We start from the raw sequence: 21,813 nt of genomic DNA, 5'->3' as shown, positions 1-21,813 counted from the left end.
GGAAGCAACAATATCTGAGTACAGACAAAACTTAGACAAGTTTACCTTAAGAAGGCTAGCACAAAAGCAACATCGATCGAAAATGCCAGGCCTCCTGCCTGGGAGCCTCCTAACTACTCTTGGTCATCGCGGTCTTCATGTGGTAGTAGGCACCCTCGTGGTAGTAGTAGTCGCCGTCGAAGGTGGCGTCTGGCTCTTGGACTCCACCATCTGGTTGCAACAACCAGAAATAAGAAAGAAGGGGGGAAAGGGGTAGCAAAGCAACTGTGAGTATTCATCCAAAGTACTCGCAAGCAAGGATATACACTACATATGCAACATTATCAAAGAAAGGTTGTATATGTGGACTGGGCTGCAGAAATGCCAGAATAGAGAGAAGGCCTAGTCCTATCGAAGACTAGCATCTACTGGAAACCACCATCTTGCAGCAAACATGAGGGAGTAGAGTAGCATAAGGTAAAGTAGTAGTAGTGTTATCAACCTCGGCCAGAGATCCTTTCTCGACTCCCTGCGAGAAAGAAATCCCAGAGCCGTACTATCCAATTATCATCACAATCCAATTCTCATCACCATCCAATTCTCATCACGAGTATCCTGTTCTAGTTGTATCGATCGGGATACAACTCCGAGCGTCCGTTACCATAGGACAGGCTATCGATAGATGTTTTCTTCTCTGTAGGGGTGCACCAACTTACCCACCACGCTCGATTAACTGCGACCGGGCACACTTTCCTGGGTCATGCCCGGCCTCGGCCAAACAATACGCCGCAACCCTACCTAGACTTAACAGAGAGGTCAGCACGCCAGACTAAACCTATGCCCCCAGGGGTCATGGGCCATCTCCCCGGAAACTCCTGCACGTCGCGTACGCGGCCGGTGAGCAGACCTAGCCTCCCTTATACAAGAGAAGGCGTTACCATGGCGCGCGCCACTCAGTCGCCGACGTCTATCAAGCTTCGGCTGATGCATACGACGCAGAACGTCCATACTATGCCCACGTGATGGTTAGTGCTATCAGGCCAGAGGCCCCTCGGATCAAATATCCAAATTGTAGTGGATTAGGAACGCACGGTAACAAGCAGAGACTCACGAAAGATGTGACCCCATTTCCCCGTCTCGAGGACTTGCGGCAAGGGCTAAGAATGCCCGGTCACGCCTCGTATTCAACTCTCGGGTACCCTCCAGGTCAACCCGTCTCCACATCACTCGCAATTATGCTCGTGCGGGTACCCCTCAGGGTCGACCCGTCTTTAGTAACATGGTTCAGTGTAAAGTCATAGTAACCATAGTAACTGTGTGTCTAAACTTCAAGGGGAAAACCCGAGGAATCACCCCCGGTGAATTCCACTCGATGTAATCATCAAGGTGAACGTAAGAGGAATCACCCCCGAGGTTCACACTTGAGGGGTTGCACGACAGAGTCGTATTGGAAGTGGTTAAGATGGAATCACCCTCGATGACCACGACCTAATAACTACACTAGAGGGTTAACATCAGAAGTGCTGTAGAGGTCTCACCCCCGGCACTCGATAGGAACCCAGTAGTGTCGAGCAACTAAGGAGAAAGTGATGTGCGGTGCCGGGGCCTGGTCTTCGATCCCGTTGATCGGGTCTTCGATGATGAAGCAGGGGCAACAAGGACAAGGTGGGGGTCACTGATGGATCACTAACCAACCTATACTAAGCAGTTTAGGATAAGCAGGTAAGGTAACAATAAGCAGGTTACAAAAGCAGGCTATGCGTCAGAATAGGAGCAAACAATAACAATAGCAAAATCTAATGCAAGAATGAGAGAATGAAATGGGCGATATCGGGATGATCAAAGGGGGGGCTTGCCTGGTTGCTCTGGCAAGGAGGGGTCATCGTCGACGTAGTCGATCATAGGGGCAGCATCGGTCTCGGGGTCTACCGAAGAGAAGAGGGAGGAGAAACAGTAAATACAAAGCAAACATAGCATCACAAAGCGTAACATGGCAATATGATGTGCCGGGTGTGACCTAATGTATGGCTACACGATATAGGTGAAGGGGGAATTCAACCGGGACTGTATTCCCGGTTCCGGACCTATATCAGACAAATGACCGGAGGGGCTATGTTCCATGTTCAACATGCTAGAGGCATCTGACAGGTAAACAGACCGCATGTTCGGATTCGTTGGATTTTTCTGAGCAACTTTCATATAGAAAACATTTTCATCCGAGTTACGGATTGTTTTATATGAATTTTTAAAGATTAAACCCTTTTCTGGGATTACTAAAATAATAGAAAAGGGATATGATGTCAGCATGACGCCATGCTGACATCAGCAAGTCAACAGCGGCTGTACAGGTCAAACCTGACATGTGGGTCCAGCGGGACCCACATGTCAGCCTCTGTGACTTTAACAGTGTTAATTTAGACTAACAAAGGGTTAATTAGGGGGTGGGCCCCGGGCGTCAGTGAGTGTTTTAGGTTAACTAATCATTTTTATTTATAAAATGTTATTAGACTAATATAACAGAGCGGGGCCCACATGTTAGTGGCTGGGGGCTGCCCCGTCAGCACGGTTGACTGGTTAAACCAGTCAACGTGGGTCAGCGGGTCCACTGGGGGCCACCAGTCAGTGGCATGGGACGGTGCCACGTGGGTGCCAGCTCGGCACCGGCCAGAGACGCGCCGGAGCTAACTCCGGCGATCATTCCAACGGCCGAGCAAACGGGAGAGCGGCGGGATTCGTCCATAGGTGGCTGTTTCACGCGCGCGAGGGCGCGTTCTAACGAGCGGAGCTAGCCGCGTCGAACCGTGGTGGTTATGTGGCCGGAGGTGGCCGGAAACGAGCCCGGCGACAAGCTACGGCGGCGGCGCGTATGGGACCTCGACGGAAACAAGGCTAGGAAGCACGGGGAGGCACGTGCTCAGGCTCATTGGGCTCCTGGGAGCTCCAGGAGTTCAACGGTGGCCTCAGGTGGCGGCGACGTCGACCACAAAGACGGCCACGATCTCGTCGGCGGCGAGCAGGGCACGGAAGCGGCGACAGCTAGCTACGGCGCGGGGAAGAGCACGGGGGGTATAGGGAGAGGGAGGCAGAGCTCACTGGGCGCATGTAGGTGTGCAAACGTGGGCTCGGGGGAGGCTCGGCGGAGCGAATCAACGGCGGCGAGCTCGGGCGTCCCGAGGAGGAAGACGGGGTGGATCAGGTGCTGCGGAGCCTTCCGGCTCCAACGGTGGGCACCGTTCGGCGTGGAGGACGGCGGCGGACGCCTACGGCATGTTGGCGATGCGAGGCGAAGACGGTGGCCGCGGGATCGACGCGGCGACGGCGGCGGGCGTGCTCGGGTCAGAGAGAGGGGAGTGCTCGAGGGGGATCTGAAGGGGAGTGGGAGAGGCGGAGGTGAGTGGGGGTAGCTGGGGAGGAGGCCGAGGCGTCGAGGGAGGGGGGGCAAGGAGGCCTTATCCTCTCGTGGAGGCGTCGACGGTGAGGTGGTTCGACGGCGACGGGCGCGCTCTCCCTCGCCCGGTCGGAGGAACGGGAGGGAGGCGCGCTTTGGGGAGCTGGGCCGGCCAGGCTGGGTGAGGTGGGCCGGCCTGCTGGGATGGGCCGAAGCCCAAGGGGAGGCCAGGGGCTCTCCCACCCCTTCTTCTTTCCTTTTTTTGATTTTCTTTTTTTTCCAGCAGCTTTTGCCTTTTCTTTTTAGCCAATAATGACTTTGCAAAATTATGCCACTGGCCAAAACAATTTCAAAGAATTAAATTGCACTGCCACAAAAAGGTTGGGAGGCTTTTGGAATAGTTGCCAATTTTATAAATTAAAAAGGGCATTTAATTTATTGCTTAGGTCACTGTTTTAAGTAGCTTAGACCACTTAAACCTTTTGCAAAAATGTTGGTTCACCACCAATATTAGTTGTGGATTATTTGGCACACGATTAACATTTTTGTTTTCATGTCTGAGCATTTTGAATTTCCCTCATAATTTGAATTTGACTTTGATTTTTCATCAAGTGATAATTAGCTCAATAAGTATGGTGACTTGGCACCATTAACAGGGGATTACTGTAGCATGACACTGAGGGTGTTACAAATCTCCTCCACTACAAGAAATCTCGTCCCGAGATTTAAGGGGTGTAGTAGGGGGAAAGACTCGGAAAGGACGGAGCTCAACACAAGAAAGTTACTTGGGGACTATCTCAATGAACATTGCAAAGAGGCATCTCTCGAGTTCAAATTCATGGAAGTCATCGAGAGAAGGTAAGAAGGTGCAATAAGAAGCTTCAAACGGTTAGGCAATCTTTCGTTGCCTGAAACAGAGTGTGAAAGGGTTTCAGAGCGATGGGAATATGTATTTTGTCTGATACCAGAATTGGTGATCTCACGGAAGGTAGCTATGATTTACATACGAAACCAAGCGTGATAAAAAAAATTGAAACAGGGGGTATACATGAGAGTCAGGTTTTGCTCCTGTGGAACTATGGTTTATGGACCCACCATGTGGGTTAAAAGCAGGAAGGAGCTAACATTTTGCACGGTCATGATAGCAAGGCAGGTCAGAGGATAACTTGTCAGTTATGTTGATAACAACGTAGGTACCAAGGGCGAGGGACGAAGAGAACTATTTTCCTGCTCGTTGAACGAGGCGGACCAATAGGCAAAGTTCTCATCCAACGGTGGTTACCGGAATGTCATCAACAATAGTAACAGGGTCTTACTGACAGAGTTGTACACCGAGGTGCTTACTTAAGCAGGGATTTATCTCTGGTCAGACAAGTTAGATCACAAGAAAGGTTAAACAAAACAATGGAAAGGAAAATGTGATTATCAGATTAAATAGACCAATGGCAAGGAAAATGTGTTTATACCCAAGTGTTAAGAGTATAACTTTCCTAAGGAAAGGCAGAGCATGATAGGGCTCCATGTATTAAGCCGTTTAGACAAAGGGGCAAGGAATTTATGAGGTTTACCCATACAACAGTGTTTGGATAATTGATCAAGAACAATTATCATTGCGCTCCCAATGTTCTTGTTGATGATCGGAGTACCACACACATGCTTCGGGATAGTGTTGACATGGTCATCAGGGAAAGGTCAGACTTCGGATACATAGGGGATCCATCAGAACAACTTATAAAATAAGTCATACAATTTCAGCAAGAAAAATGATTTTGTGGCCGGTGGGCTCAAGAACAATTCATCAAGGGGCAAGGATGGTATTACTCATCAGGAATTCGATTGATATCCTGGAACAGCTTAGAATGTTGGTGATGATCACGACATACCTGTCGAGAGATTTCATGAAGATGTAATCGATCGGTGATGACATCACGTCAAAGGAATGATGAAGCGAAAGGTTATTGGTACCATGGGTACGACACAAACTCGAAAGCAAGCTTGCTGTTCACGGCGAAATGATATGATGAGGAAGATCAAAGTAAGCTTAAGCTCATCGTTGAAATTTGTGTTCCGGGAATAAGGACCCGGTAGCACAGTTAAAATTAGCACGATAATGATATACCCGATCAGGCTAGGAATGACTTGAAGGATTATTTAACTCGTAAGCAACAAATATTACTTGGAATTATTGATTCGGTGCGGGATCGATTCACTTATCGGTGTTCTTGAGTGGCTAATAAATCAGAACCCAAGGGAAATATGAAATCGGTGAGAAGCAATACTAGATGAAGACTCATAGGAAGCAACACATTTCTTTGTTATTCTCGAAATACCGGATGGTAATACTCAAAGGAAGATCAAAATAGAGGTTACGGAGATGTATTGATCTACAAAAGGCAAGTGCTTTAACTTGTCTGAGAAATGAAATCGAAGGAGAACAATTTGGTCGGAACCACCGTTGTAAATGATTAGACCATAGATACAAGATGAACTTATAACAAGGGGGTAATAATATTTTTTTACGAGAAGCTTCCATGATAAGACCTGCATCGTGTCCATGGGCATGAACGCAAAGGTTCAAGGTCGACTCCCACTTCATCAATGCATAACTTTTCATTCACTTCACATTTTCAAGGAAGTCGCAATGTTGGAATTTTATCTTGCAAAACACCAGAAGAGTAAGACTCGTGAAAAATCTTGAGCTCACATTGATTACGGAAGGCATAAGTTCAACCCATCAGGGCATTTTTACGAATCTATACAACCATCAACCAAGCAAAAGATACGAGTTCGAAAGTAGAGTATCAAAGTCAAAGCAGATGATACAATATACCGAAGGTATTATGTATCAGGGAAAAACTGATAAGATTTTGGATGCGAAGGACACTGTCGGATAACAACCCAGCAAAGGATCTGGTGATTCATGACAGAATTGATGTGAGTATCGGTAATCAATCAGATGAAGAAGGGGATGCAAAGGCATTGGCTTATATAAACATCTGAATAATTCGATGCTTGAGTACAAAGGAGTTATGATTTCAAGACGAAGGATCATAAGCAGAGGCTCTGATCAAAAGATGAGTAAGTTGAAAAGACATAGAGGTGTACCCGATCAAATCTAGATTGGACAAGAACCAGCTCATATCTGGAAGGATGTCTGAGCCGGAAAGAAAATTTCCAAGGATTGATTGATGATTGCGAGTATTGGCACACACGCTGAATCCATAGGACCAGAATGACAATCACAAAGAATTTTAAAGAATATTGCTAGACATATGGAATTAATCCTAATGCAAGAAGACAAGGAGGATCAAGAGAAATAGTGCAGAGGATTTTGAAATATCAGATAGCATTTTCAGGCATTTGGAAAGCAAAAAAACAAATGGGGATGAATGAACCCCGGTTAAGTGAATTATCCACAGTTCGAAAATAAGCTGCAAAGCACAAGGCACAAAGGATTCTCGGAACAACGGAGAGTACTAGTGGTATCTTGTAATAACAGGAGCAACTAGGGATGAAGGTACAAGCGGCAAGGCTGTTATTCAGGGGGATTATCGATGGTCAGGAACTGCAAGGCAGTCGGCACAAGGTCTCAAGAAACATCGAGGAGTATCCGCAGGATCTTCTAGCGAAGCAAGCGATCATCGATAATGTCGGGGCTCTCCGGGAGGAAGTGGGTATGAGAACCTAATGTCAGAGTTAGTAAAAAGTTTAACCCGAATAGACGAGAGATCAGAGTCCCAAAGTATAGACGAGGAATAAAAGATACTAAGACCACCCAATGGCGACGTGGGCCCGTAAGACACACAGCCATGTTAGTAAAAGTTTTGTAGTGACTAGACTCGACTTCGGCCAAGGAGTTGGAAAGGGGGCTACCTACAGGCAGTCGGCTCTGATAGCAAATTGTGACACCCTCGATTCAATCATACACTAATCATACACGCAAATGTGTACGATCAAGATCAAGGACTCACAGAAAGATATCACAACACAACTCTAGACACAAATTAAAATAATACAAGCTTTATATTACAAGCCAGGGGCCTCGAGGGCTCGAATACATAAGCTTGAAAACACAAGAGTCAGCGGAAGCACCAATATCTGAGTACAGACAAAACTTAGACAAGTTTGCCTTAAGAAGGCTAGCACAAAAGCAACATCGATCGAAAATGCCAAGCCTCCTGCCTGGGTGCCTCCTAACTACTCTTGGTCGTCGCGGTCTTCATGTGGTAGTAGGCACCCTCGTGGTAGTAGTAGTCGTCGACGAAGGTGGCGTCTGGCTCCTGGACTCCACCATCTGGTTGCAACAACCAGAAAGAAGAAAGAATGGGGGAAAGGGGTAGCAAACCAACTGTGAGTACTCATCCAAAGTACTCGCAAGCAAGGATATACACTACATATGCAACATTATCAAAGAAAGGTTGTATATGTGGACTGGGCTGCAGAAATGCCAGAATAGAGAGAAGGCCTAGTCCTATCGAAGACTAGCATCTTCTGGAAACCACCATCTTGCAGCAAACATGAGGGAGTAGAGTAGCATAAGGTAAAGTAGTAGTAGTGTTATCAACCTCGGCCAAAGATCCTTTCTCGACTCCCTGCGAGAAAGAAATCCCAGAGCCGTACTATCCAATTATCATCACAATCCAATTCTCATCACCATCCAATTCTCATCACGAGTATCCTGTTCTAGTTGTATCGATCGGGATACAACTCCGAGCGTCCGTTACCATAGGACAGGCTATCGATAGATGTTTTCTTCTCTGTAGGGGTGCACCAACTTACCCACCACGCTCGATTAACTCCGGCCGGGCACACTTTCCTGGGTCATGCCCGGCCTCGGCCAAACAATACGCTGCAACCCTACCTAGACTTAACAGAGAGGTCAGCACACCGGACTAAACCTATGCCCCCAGGGGTCATGGGCCATCTCCCGGGAAACTCCTGCATGTTGCGTATGCGGCCGGTGAGCAGACCTAGCCTCCCTTATACAAGAGAAGGCGTAACAAGTCCAACCCGGCGCACGCCACTCAATCGCTGACGTCTATTAAGCTTCGGCTGATGCATACGACGTAGAACGCCCATACTATGCCCACGTGATGGTTAGTGCTATCAGGCTAGAGGCCCCTCGGATCAAATATCCAAATCGTAGTGGATTAGGAACGCGCGGTAACAAGCAGAGACTCACGAAAGATGTGACCCCGTTGCCCCGTCTCGAGGACTTGTGGCAAGGGCTAAGAATGCCCGGCCACGCCTCGTATTCAACTCTCGGGTACCCTCCAGGTCAACCTGTCTCCACATCACTCGCAATTATGCTCGCGCGGGTACCCCTCAGGGTCGACCCGTCTTTAGTAACATGGTTCAGTGTAAAGTCATAGTAACTGTGTGTCTAAACTTCAAGGGGAAACCCCGAGGAATCACCCCCGGTGAATTCCACTCGATGTAATCATCAAGGTGAACGTAAGAGGAATCATCCCCGAGGTTCACACTTGAGGGGTTGCACGACAGAGTCGTATTGGAAGTGGTTAAGATGGAATCACCCTCGATGACCACGACCGAATAACTACACTACAGGGTTAACATCAGAAGTGTTGTAGAGGTCTCACCCTCAGCACTCGATAGGAACCCACTAGTGTCGAGCAACTAAGGGGAAAGTGATGTGCGGTGCCGGGGCCTGGTCTTCGATCCCGTTGATCGGGTCTTCGATGATGAAGCAGGGGCAACAAGGACAAGGTGGGGGTCACTGATGGATCACTAACCAACCTATACTAAGCAGTTTAGGATAAGCAGGTAAGGTAACAATAAGCAGGTTACAAAAGCAGGCTATGCATCAGAATAGGAGCAAACAATAAGAATAGCAAAATCTAATGCAAGAATGAGGGAATGAAATGGGCGATATCGGGATGATCAAATGGGGGGCTTGCCTGGTTGCTCTGGCAAGGAGGGGTCATCATCGACGTAGTCGATCACAGGGGCAGCATCGGTCTCGGGGTCTACCGAAGAGAAGAGGGAGGAGAAACAGTAAATACAAAGCAAACATAGCATCACAAAGTGTAACATGGCAATATGATGTGCCGGGTGTGACCTAACGTATGGCTACACGATATAGGTGAAGGGGGAATTCAACCGGGAATGTATTCCCGGTTCCAGGCCTGTATCAGACAGATGAACGGAGGGGCTATGTTCCATGTTCAACATGCTAGAGGCATCTGATAGGTAAACAGACCGCATGTTCGGATTCGTTGGATTTTTCTGAGCAACTTTCATATAGAAAACATTTTCATCCGAGTTACGGATTGTTTTATATGAATTTTTAAAGATTAAACCATTTTCTGGGATTACTAAAATAATAGAAAAGGGATATGACGTCAGCATGACGCCATGCTGACATCAGCAAGTCAACATCGGCTGTACAGGTCAAACCTGACATGTGGGTCCAGCGGGACCGACATGTTAGCCTCTGTGACTTTAACAGTGTTAATTTAGACTAACAGAGGGTTAATTAGGGGGTGGGCCCCGGGCGTCAGTCAGTGTTTTAGGTTAACTAATCATTTTTATTTATAAAATGTTATTAGACTAATATAACAGAGCGGGGCCCACATGTCAGTGGATGGGGGCTGCCCCGTCAGCACGGTTGACTGGTTAAACCAGTCAACGTGGGTCAGCGGTCCACTGGGGGCCACCAGTCAGTGGCACGGGATGGTGCCACGTGGGTGCCAGCTCGGCACCGGCCGGAGACGCGCCGGAGCTAACTCCGGCGACCATTCCGATGGCCGAGCGAACGGGAGAGCGGCGGGATTCATCCATAGGTGGCCGTTTCACGCGCGCGTGGGCGCGTTCGAACGAGCGGAGCTAGCCGCGTCGAACCGTGGTGGTTATGTGGCCGGAGGTGGCCGGAAACGAGCCCGACGACAAGCTATGGCGGCGGTGCGTATGGGACCTCGACGGAAACTAGGCTAGGTAGCACGGGGAGGCACGTGCTCAGGCTCGTTGGTCTCCTAGGAGCTCCAGGAGTTCAACGGTGGCCTCAGGTGGCGGCGACGTTGACCACAAAGACGGCCACGATCTCGTCGGTGGCGAGCAGGGCACGGAGGCGGCGACAGCTAGCTACGGCGCGGGGAAGAGCACGGGGAGAGAGGGAGAGGGAGGCGGAGCTCACTTGGCGCCTGTAGGTGTGCAAACGTGGGCTCAGGGGAGGCTCGGCGGAGCGAATCGACGGCGGCGAGCTCGGGCGTCCCGAGGAGGAAGACGGGGTGGATCCGGCGCTACGGAGCCTTCCGGCTCCAACGGTAGGCACCGTTCGGCGTGGAGGACGACGGCGGACGCCTACGGCAGGTTGGCGACGGAGGCGAAGATGGTGGCCGCGGGATCGACGCGGCGACGGCGGCGGGCGCGCTCGGGTCAGAGAGAGGGGAATGCTCGAGGGGGATGTGAAGGGGTGTGGGAGAGGCGGAGGTGAGTGGGGGTAGCTAGGGAGGAGGCCGAGGCGTTGAGGGGGGGGCAAGGAGGCCTTATCCTCTCGTGGAGGCGTCGACGGCGAGGTGGTTCGACAGCGACGGGCGCGCTCTCCCTCGCCCGGTCGGAGGAACAGGAGGGAGGCGCGCTTCGGGGAGCTGAGCCGGCCAGGCTGGGTGACGTGGGCCGGCCTACTAGGATGGGCCGAAGCCCAAGGGGAGGCCAGGGGCTCTCCCACCCCTTCTTCTTTCCTTTTTTTGATTTTCTTTTTTTTTCCAGCAGCTTTTGCTTTTCTTTTTAGCCAATAATGACTTTGCAAAATTATGCCACTGGCCAAAACAATTTCAAAGAATTAAATTGCACTGCCACAAAAAGGTTGGGAGGCTTTTGGAATAGTTGCCAATTTTATAAATTAAAAAGGGCATTTAATTTATTGCTTAGGTCACTGTTTTAAGTAGCTTAGGCCACTTAAACCTTTTGCAAAAATGTTGGTTCACCACCAATATTAGTTGTGGATTATTTGGCACATGATGAACATTTTTGTTTTCATGTCTGAGCATTTTGAATTTCCCTCATAATTTGAATTTGACTTTGATTTTTCATCAAGTGATAATTAGCTCAGTAAGCATGGTGACTTGGCACCATTAACAGGGGATTACTATAGCATGACACTGAGGGTGTTACAAGGTGGACTCGGATTAGCGTGATGGCGGTGGATATGTGGTATATGGTCACGGCGATGACGATGGTGGTATATGGCAGCGGTGATGACGATGGTGGTATATGGCAGCGGTGATGATGATGGTGGTATATGGCAGTGGTGATGACAATGGTGCGGCGGCGGCGTGACAACTTGTGAACAGAACTCGAAACTCTAAAGTACTAGACGCTAGGACCAGCAACTTGACACGACGATGCAACCACAAATTCAACAAAGCAAATACAGAAAAGATTATGCAAAGGCTCAGATTGGTTCGGATAAGATGAACTAACCCTAATTTTTTTGGGCTTTTTCGTGGACTATAGGTATGAAGAACAGACTTGATCTAAACTACGAAAATTGTAAAATCTCACCGAGCAACCTGGAAATCTGATACCACTTGATAAAGGCAAAGGTGTCCCGATGTTTCGATGAGATAGCAATCGTTTTCTCTGGGAGTCGACTTTGACGATCCGACTACGAACGTGCGAAGACGTCGCGCCTTAGCAATCGCTAAACCAACTTCCGAGGGGTTATTGACCATGTCGGAGCACGATCAACCTGACCACGAGGGTTATTTCCTGCGAGCAAACAAAGAACAAGCAAGAAACTGAGATTGCAATCTAGATATTGCGAATAAAAGAGGAAAGCTTTATTAATGAAGGTGGGGTTCTGTGACGCCTTGGTCTGGTCGTTGAACACAAACGAAGTACGCGAACTTGCAGCTATGGCGAACTTTTAATCTAAACAAAACCCAAAGTCTAAACGGTGCCCTAAGGGCTGTATATATGGAGGAAGAGGGGGGGGGGATTTCGTGGCCCTTGGGGAAGGGGTCCGAAACCAACCCTATCTCTTGTTTCCCCACACATACGGACTCTAAAAACAGCCTATACTTATGTATTTCGAAATTACATGGGCCTGGCCCAATAATAAGATGACGCAGCACCTAGAATAGCCTTTGGACGAAATTTATAAAGTGGCATCTTGTATATTTTGTCCAAGGCTTCATGCACTCCTTATGGTGGCTTCAAAGTCCTGAAATCATCACTTGCAACTCCGTTCTTGTTCCCTGGTGCATGCCATCAACTCCATGCTTGTTCTTACTCCAATGTCCATCCTTCTCCAAGCTAGGCCCTTCATTTGTAATCAAAACAAATGTATCCAATTTAGGCAACATCATATTCACATGAACATTAGAATCATTGCCAAGAAACGAAAGTACCTGGTAATTTAATTGGCGTGCGCGAGCTCTAGTAATTGGTCCGGTATATGTAACAGTAGGGGCTGTGGGTGTAACAATGGTATTGATGTCCTCATCACGCTCTGTCCAAGCTTTGAGAGTTTTGACTACAATGGTTGCCGATCACCACCTGCTGCAGGGTAAGAACAAGTAAGAATTTGAGATTCTCTTGACGGATTTGTGACACCCCACCACCACCATTTTCCAGTAGTGTGTAGGATCATATTCTTGTCTGTTGTTATTGCTGCTAACTATGGCAGGACCACAAGCCGACGAGATTGACTGGGAGAACATGACGAACAAGGAGCTTCATGATAAGTTTCATCAAATGTTGGGTCAACAGGTGGAAGATGTGATGGCCAGCTTTGGAAAGGCATTAGAGAGGATGGATGACATTGAGAAGACAATTGACACCAAGTTGGACGCCAAGTTCGATGAATTACTCAAACCTCTCCCACAACCAGTTCTACGCCGCGATACAGTAGGGCGAGCATAGCGCGTTCCTATTGAGCTAGGACAAAATTCTAGTACTGCTGCTACTGCTGTTGGTGCTTCTGTAGCTCCTGCTGCTACTGCAGAGGTGGAGGATTAATACGAGGATGAGGTTGATCAAAATCAGAACTACGTGCAACCACCAGCACCACCACCAGCAGGTCGACCTCAGGTATTTATTCGCAACGGTAGGCCTGCACCACCACCTCAGGTACGAGATAATGACCATATTCCAAAACTGAAATTGAATATTCCACCATTTGAGGGTAGATATGTTCCTGATATATATCTTACTTGGGAGTTAGAAACTGAACAACGTTTTACATGTTTACAATATCCCGAGGAGAGACGAGTTGCTGCTGCTGTGTGTGCTTTCACTAGTTTTGCATGTGTATGGTGGTCTGAACATTGTAGATTATATCCTATTCCGGCTACTTGGGCTGCTTTGAAAACTGCAATGCGTACTCGTTGGGTTCCACCATATTATCAACGTGAATTGCTTCAAAAATTGCAATGTTTAAGACAAGGAAAAAATTATGTAGAAGAATATTTTCAGGAATTACAAACTGGCATGATTAGATGTGGTATTGTTGAGGTGAATGAAGCTATGCTTGCACGTTTTATGGGTGGATTAAATAGAGAGATTCAAACCATTCTAGAGTATAAGGAGTATACTAATATCACTCGTTTATTTCATCTTGCTTGTAAAGCTGAACGTGAAGTGCAGGATCGACAAGCATTGGCGCGAACTAACTTTTCTACAGGTCGACCTTCATCATGGACACCACGTGCATCTTCTACTTCCACTGCACCAGCACCTCCATCAGGTGCCACCTCCAGCCGTGATACAAGAAAGCAGGCACAACCACCACTGTCTGCCGAGAGCGTACCTGCTGGGCCTGCATAGAGCTCTTCTTCTTCCATGGCATCAACTGGGCACACAAGTGATATTATTTGTTGTCGTTGTAAGGGAAGAGGTCATTATGCGAGAGAATGCAAATCTCAGCGTGTGATGATTGCTAGTGAGGATGGTGGATATGAGTCCGCTAGTGACTATGATGAGGAGACTTAGTAGACCATGCTGATTATGTTGATTATGTTGATTGTGATGTGGTACCTATGCAAGCATGTTCCTTATTACTTAGTAGACCATGTCAATTTGACAAAAACTCTGTACACCATGGTAGAAACAATCAGTATACTTAGGTTCATAAGGATAAACATATTACTTTGCTTCCTATGTCTCCTGATTCCATTTTGAAAGATGATATTAATAGAGCTAATAAAGCAAAACAGGAGAAAAATAAGAGTGAAAATCAGATTGTGGCAAAAGAATTTGAGCAATAAATGAAGCCTAATAATACACCATCTAGTGTTGCTTCGGAAATTAAATTGAAAAGTGCATGTTTATTTGCCACCAAATCTGATATTGATGAGCTAGATTTCAGCAAATCTGTTTGCTATGCTTTGGTGTGCAAAGAGGCACTATTTTCATTCGAGGACGTGCCTTCCTCTTTGCCCCCTATTTTCACTAACATTTTGCAAGAGTTCGTTGATGTCTTTCCACAAGACGTGCCACCGGGATTACTGCCTATTCGAGGGATTGAGCATCAGATTGACTTAATTCCTGGTGCTTCACTGCCCAACCGTGCGCCATACCGTACCAATCTAGAGGAGACGAAGGAGATTATGCGTCAAGTACAGAAGCTTCTCGACAAAGGTTATATACGCGAATCCCTTAGTCCTTGTGTTGTTCCTATTATTCTAGTGCCGAAAAAGGATGGTACATCGCGTATGTGTGTTGATTGTAGAGGCGTTAATAATATTACTATTCGTTATCGTTATCCTATTCCTAGGCTAGATGATATGCTTGATGAATTGAGTGGCTCTACAATATTCTCCAAAGTTAATTTGCATAGTGGATACCATCAAATTTGTATGAAATTGGGGGAGGAATGGAAAATAGCATTTAAAACTAAGTTCGGATTATATGAGTGGTTAGTCATGCCTTTTGGGTTAACTAATGCACCTAGTACTTTCATGAGATTAATGAACGGATTTTTGCGTGCTTTCATTGGACGATTTGTGGTAGTCTATTTTGATGATATACTGATTTATAGCAGATCTTTGGAGGAACATTTGGAACATTTACGTGCTGTTTTTATTGCTCTACGTGATGCATGTTTGCTTGGTAACCTTGGGAAGTGCACCTTTTGCACCCACCGAGTTTCTTTTCTTGGCTATGTTGTTACTCCACAGGGAATTGAAGTTGATAAAGCCAAGATTGAAGCTATTGAGAGTTGGCCGCAGCCCAAAACGGTCACACAAGTGAGGAGTTTTCTTGGCCTCGCTGGATTCTATATGCGTTTTGTGAGAGATTTCAGCACCATTGCTTCACCTCTTAATGACCTTACAAAGAAGGATGTACCTTTTGTTTGGGGTACCGCACAGGAAGAAGCCTTCACGGTATTGAAAGATAAGTTGACACATGCTCCTTTACTCCAACTTCCTGATTTTAATAAGACTTTTGAGCTTGAATGTGATGCTAGTGGAATTGGATTAGGAGGTGTGTTATTACAAGATGGCAAACCTGTTGCATAATTTTCTGAAAAATTGAGTGGGCCTAGTCTGAATTATTCTACTTATGATATAGAATTATGCTCTTGTTCAGACTTTAGAAACATGGCAACATTATTTATGGCCCAAAGAATTTGTTGTACATTCTGATCATGAATCGTTGAAACATATTAAAAGTCAAACTAAACTGAATCATAGACATGCTAAATGGGTTGAATTCATTGAGACTTTCCCTTATGTCATTAAACACAAGAAGGGTAAAGAAAATGTTATCGTTGATGCATTGTCTCGTCGCTATACTATGCTTTCACAACTTGACTACAAAATATTTGGTTTGGAGACCATAATAGATCAGTATGTGCATGATGTTGATTTTAAAGATGTATTGCAGAATTATAAAGAAGGGAGGACATTGAACAAGTTCGTCGTTAATGATGGATTTGTGTTCCGTGCTAACAAGCTATGCATTCCAGCTAGCTCTGTTCGCCTTTTGTTGTTGCAGGAGGCGCATGGAGGAGCATTAATGGGACACTTTGGCATGAAGAAGACGGAGGACGTACTTGCTACACATTTCTTTTGGCCAAAGATGAGACGGGATGTTGAGCGTTTTATTGCTCGCTGCACTATATGTCAAAAAGCTAAGTCACGACTCAGTCCTCATGGTTTATAAATGGTTTGCCTGTACCTAGTGTTCCTTGGGAGGATATATCTATGGACTTTGTTTTAGGTTTACCTCAAACAAAGAAGGGGAAGGATAGCATATTTGTTGTCGTGGATAGATTCTCAAAAATGGCACACTTTATACCATGTCATAAAATGTTAATGTTGCTGATTTGTTTTCTTGTGAAATTATTCGCTTGCATGGTGTGCCAAATACTATTGTTTCAGATCGTGATACTAAATTTCTTAGCCACTTTTGGAGATGTTTATGGGCTAAGTTGGGGACTAAAATGCTTTTTAGTACTACTTGTCACCCCCAAACTGATGGACAAGCTGAAGTAGTCAATAGAACATTGTCTACTATGCTTAGGGCTGTTTTGAAGAATAATAAGAAAATGTGGGAGGAATGCTTGCCTCATATTGAATTTGCTTATAATCGTTCATTGCATTCTACTACTAAGATGTGCCCTTTTGAAGTTGTGTATGGTTTCCTACCTCATGCACCTATTGATTTGTTGCCTCTTCCATCTACGGAGAAGGTTAATTTTGATGCTAAACAACATGCTGAATTGATTTTAAAAATGCATGAGTTAACTAATGAAAACATTGTGCGTATGAATGATAAATATAAACTTGCTGGAGATAAGGGTAGAAAACATGTTGTGTTTGCACCTGGAGATCTTGTTTGGTTACATTTGCGTAAGGATATATTTCTTGATTTGCGCAAATCAAAGTTAATGCCACATGCTGACGGACCTTTTAAGGTGTTAGAGAAAATAAATGATAAATCATATGAACTTGAGCTGCCTACAGATTTTGGGGTTAGTCCCACTTTTAACATTGCAGATTTGAAGCCTTATTTGGGAGAGGAAGATGAACTTCCGTCAAGGACGAGTTCCTTTCAAGAAGGGGAGGATGATGAGGACATCAATACCATTGTTACACCCACAGCCCCTGCCTATACATACTGGACCAATTACTAGAGCTCTCGCACGCCAATTAAATTACCAGGTACTTTCGTTTCTTGGTAATGATTCTAATACTCATGAGAATATGAGGCTGCCTAAATTGGATACATTTGTTTTGCTTACAAATGAAGGGCCTAGCTTGGAGAACGATGGACATTGGAGCAAGACCAAGCACAGAGATGATGGCATGCGCAAGGGGAACAAGAACAGAGTTACAAGTGATGATTTCCGGACTTTGAAGCCACCATAATGAGTGCATGAAGCCTTGGACGAAATATACAAGATGCCACTATATAAATTTCGTCCAGAGGCTATTCTAGGTGCCGTGTCACCTTTTTATTGGGCCAGGCCCGTGTAATTTCGAAATACATAAGTATAGGCTATTTTTAGAGTCCGTATGTGTGGAGAAACAAGAGATAGGGTTGGTTTCGGATCCCTCCACTAAGGGCCACAAAATCCCCCCCCCCCTCTTCCTCCATATATACAGCCCTTAGGGCACTGTTTAGACTTTGGGTTTTGTTTAGATTAAAAGTTCGCCATAGCTGCAACTTCGCATACTTCATTTGTGTTCAACGACCAGACAAAGGCATCACAGAACCCCACCTTCATTAATAAAGCTTTCCTCTGTTACTCGCAATATCCAGATTGCAATCTTAGTTTCTTGCTTGTTCTTCGTTTGCTTGCAGGAAATAGACCATCGTGCTCAGGTTGATCGTGCTCCGGCGTGGTCAATAACCTCTCGGAGTTGGTTTAGCGATTGCTAAGGCGCGACATCCTCGCACGTTCGTAGTCGGATCGTCAAAGTCGACTTCCACCAAAACGATAGCCACCATCTCATCGAAAGACGAGACACCTTTGTCTCTATCACCTCTGCACTCCACCCACTTCGACCACCACCACCTTCACCTGCCAAACCCCCACAACACACCCTCCGTACACCATTCAACTTTGAGTTCGAGAATTTGAGTTGTGGTATCCCGTTTCCTATTGTGTTTCGGGTATTTAGGTACGGCGCGACATCAACATCACCACCGCTCATCTTCGTCGACTACTCATCATCACTACAGACGGTAACTTCGACGACATCTTTGTCTACGCCTTGCCATTGCATTAATAACCACCATAGCCTTACTTTCGCGTTGCTTACCCATCGAGATCAACCATTGAGTATTGCCGGCAACGTGAGTTGTGCACATTAGTGATCATACTCTCCATAGCATACATACCATATGATCTCTTGTGTTACAAAGTTGTCATCGCATACACAATTGCTATCTTGGTTTGTGAAGTTTTTATGAGAAAAGAGCACAAAAGTGAAAGAGCCAACCAAGCTTTTAAGCAAAAAGAGAAAGATAAGCAAAGAGCTTATAAGCAAGAACCATAGCATCATACTACATTAAGATTGTCATATCCGATCATCTTGGATCATACCACCGAAATACCATACATATAGCATACTTGGGATAGAGATCGTTGCATTTTTGCCTAGTAGGTTGTGCACAAGCTCCGTATCCGCCTATTGTGCAATGGTGCTAGCGTCTCTCGAGTATTGTGCAACAAGAGCATTTTCATGGACTCCACATTTTGGCTCATTTTTGGTTTGCACAATCCCATTATTCTATTTGCGTGTGTGTTCCCATGTTCCACTACTTGCTTGGTCTACTTGTTGCATTTGCGAATTTGTGAATCTTTTTCAACATCTTTGAGTCAAACTAACAATTGCATCAAATTTTGTGCCACCATCCTAACCAAGCTCCACCATAAGCTTTTACTTGTGTAGGTGTGAGAACCGACAAGAATTGGTACCAAGAGTGCTATTTCATTGTCCGCATTTGAGTGATCTTGATTCATCATCAACATCGGTCAAGGTACATTTGGTATAAGTTCTTCTCCTTCTCACACTCACATTTTGCTTGGAATGATGGATAGGCCAAGTACCTCTACCAACCCACTCTTCATCGATCAAGATGATGACATGTCATCATTCGTCACCAAGAGCCACCTCTTTGGTGCACAATGAGCGTTGCATCAAGAGCAACAAGCTATGACCGACCGCATCGACAACCTTGCCACCGACTTGCGACTCTCCGAGCAACGTACCAAGGACTACTTCGACAACAAGCTCGACGCGCACAAGCAAGAGAATGATGCAAGGATGGACGAGATTCACGCCTTGTTGGTGAACCGTCCTCCTTCAACTTCTTCATACTCAAGACGGAGCCACTCAAGTCGACACTCCGACGACTCCTTCTCCGGCTCAACAACACCGTCATCGAACACTCTTCGACGAGCCGCGCGTCAAGACCGTCATGCATCTCGCAATCCCCTACACGCCAAGCATTCACAAGAGCAAGTCAATGAGCAAGAACTTTGTCCTCCACCACATCAAGTTGCATGTGCTCAAGCTCAAGAACGACAACGACAACAGCGCCAAGAAGAAGAACGAGCGCGTCTACACCAAGAGGAACAAGACGCCAAGGCTCAATGTCTTCAACACCAACAACGTGAAGCGCAAGCTCTGGAGGCGCAACCTGCCCTTCAAGAATCAAGTTGAGCCATCGCCAACTGCAATCGCGAGCGGCGCAATCAAGAGGAAGTCCTTCGAGAAGAAATCCAAGAGAGGAACTACCAACAGCGAGTGCAACGTCAAGTTCCTCAAGCTCCTCCACAAGCTCGTCAAGCTCCACCTCAACCTCAAGTTCAACAAGAGCAAGTTGATCATGGACTTCCTCCACGCCAAGAGCAACATGAGGATGACTATCCACCACGTCAAGGGTGCCATCATCACCATCGCCAACAACACAATGAAGAGCAACGTTATGGAAAGCTATAATTCACAATGCCCAAGTTCAATGGAAGCAATGATCCCGAAGAGTACCTTTCATGGGCATTGAAGGTCGACAAAATCTTTGGTTTGCACAACTATGAGGAAGAGAAGAAGATCGCTATGGCATCACTTGAGTTCCAAGACTATGTGCTCATATGGTGGGAACAAGTCCTTGAGCGCCGACAAGCAAGAGGTGAACCTCCAATCACCACTTGGGCTCAAATGAAGGATGTCATGCGAGCACGTTTTGTGCCCACCTACTACAACCGCGACCTCTTCAAGAAGCTCCAAATCCTCAAGCAAGGAACAAAGAGTGTTGAAGAATACTACAAGGAAATGGAGATAGCCATGATTCGAGCCAATGTCAAGGAAGATGATGAGCAAACAATGGCACGCTTCTTGAATGGCCTCAATCATCCCATCAAGAAGATTGCCGAGTTCCAACCCTACTCCAACCTCATCGAGCTCGTCCATCAAGCTACCAAGGCGGAACGCCAAGTGCAAGATGACTTCAAGTACGCCAAGTACTCATCCAAGACCTACGGCTTCTCCAACAACCAAGCTTCAATAACTCCTCCAACATCTACATCAACCAAGCCTTCTCCAAGCAACGACGACAAGTCAAGTTACAAGAAAACTTCGACAAGTTCAAGTCGTCCTCCTCCTACTACAAGCAACTTCAAGCCACGTGCTTCATCATCTACTCCGACCGATGAGACCGTCAAGACAAGCTCCTTCAAGTGTTTCACTTGCGGCGGCCGAGGCTACAAGTCCTACGAATGCATAAACAAGCGCACCATGATCCTCAATGACGATGGCACCTATGACTCCATGAGTGACGAGGAGATGGAAGCCCTTGAGCAAGTGGCCATGCACCACGCGTGAATGAGGATGAAGATGATCAAGTCTTTTGTGATGAGGATTCGAACCCGCTCTCGTTGTCTCCAAAGTCTTGACTCTTCAACATCAGCAAGAAGAAGACCAATGATGCCACATCTTCCACACAAAGGCTGGCATCAATGGAAGGTCTGTTAAGGCCATCATCGATGGAGGTAGTTGCCACAACTTGGAAAGTGAAGAACTATGCTCCAAGCTTCAATTGGTCAAGATGATGCACCCACACCCATACAAAGTCCAATGGCTAAGTGACTCCAGCATTATATGAGTTGAGCATACGGTTCAAGTCTCCTTCAAAATTGGTGCATATGAGGACACTTTGGAGTGTGATGTCGTCCCAATGTCCGTTTTCCACCTCCTTCTTGGTCGACCATGGCAATTCGATCGTGGTGTCATCCACAATGGGCGTACCAATCACTATAGCTTCAAGATGAAAGGGAAGGAGTATGTGCTACTACCTATGTCTCCTAGTCAACTGATAGCCGATAAGCAAGCCACCCATCGTGGAGAGAAGAGTGAGAAACTGACCCACCAAAAAGTGAGTGAGAGCCACAAGCCAAACTTGAGCGCCTCTTCGCCTAGAGAGAAAAACCTAGTCCTATTTGCCACAAAAAGTGAGATGAGAGAAGTGTGTGA

The sequence above is a fragment of the Triticum dicoccoides genome, chromosome 1B (assembly GCF_002162155.2).
Source record: "Triticum dicoccoides isolate Atlit2015 ecotype Zavitan chromosome 1B, WEW_v2.0, whole genome shotgun sequence".
Taxonomy (NCBI): domain Eukaryota; kingdom Viridiplantae; phylum Streptophyta; class Magnoliopsida; order Poales; family Poaceae; genus Triticum; species Triticum dicoccoides.
The sequence above is the reverse complement of the archived record's forward strand: the minus strand, read 5'-3'. Positions refer to the sequence as shown.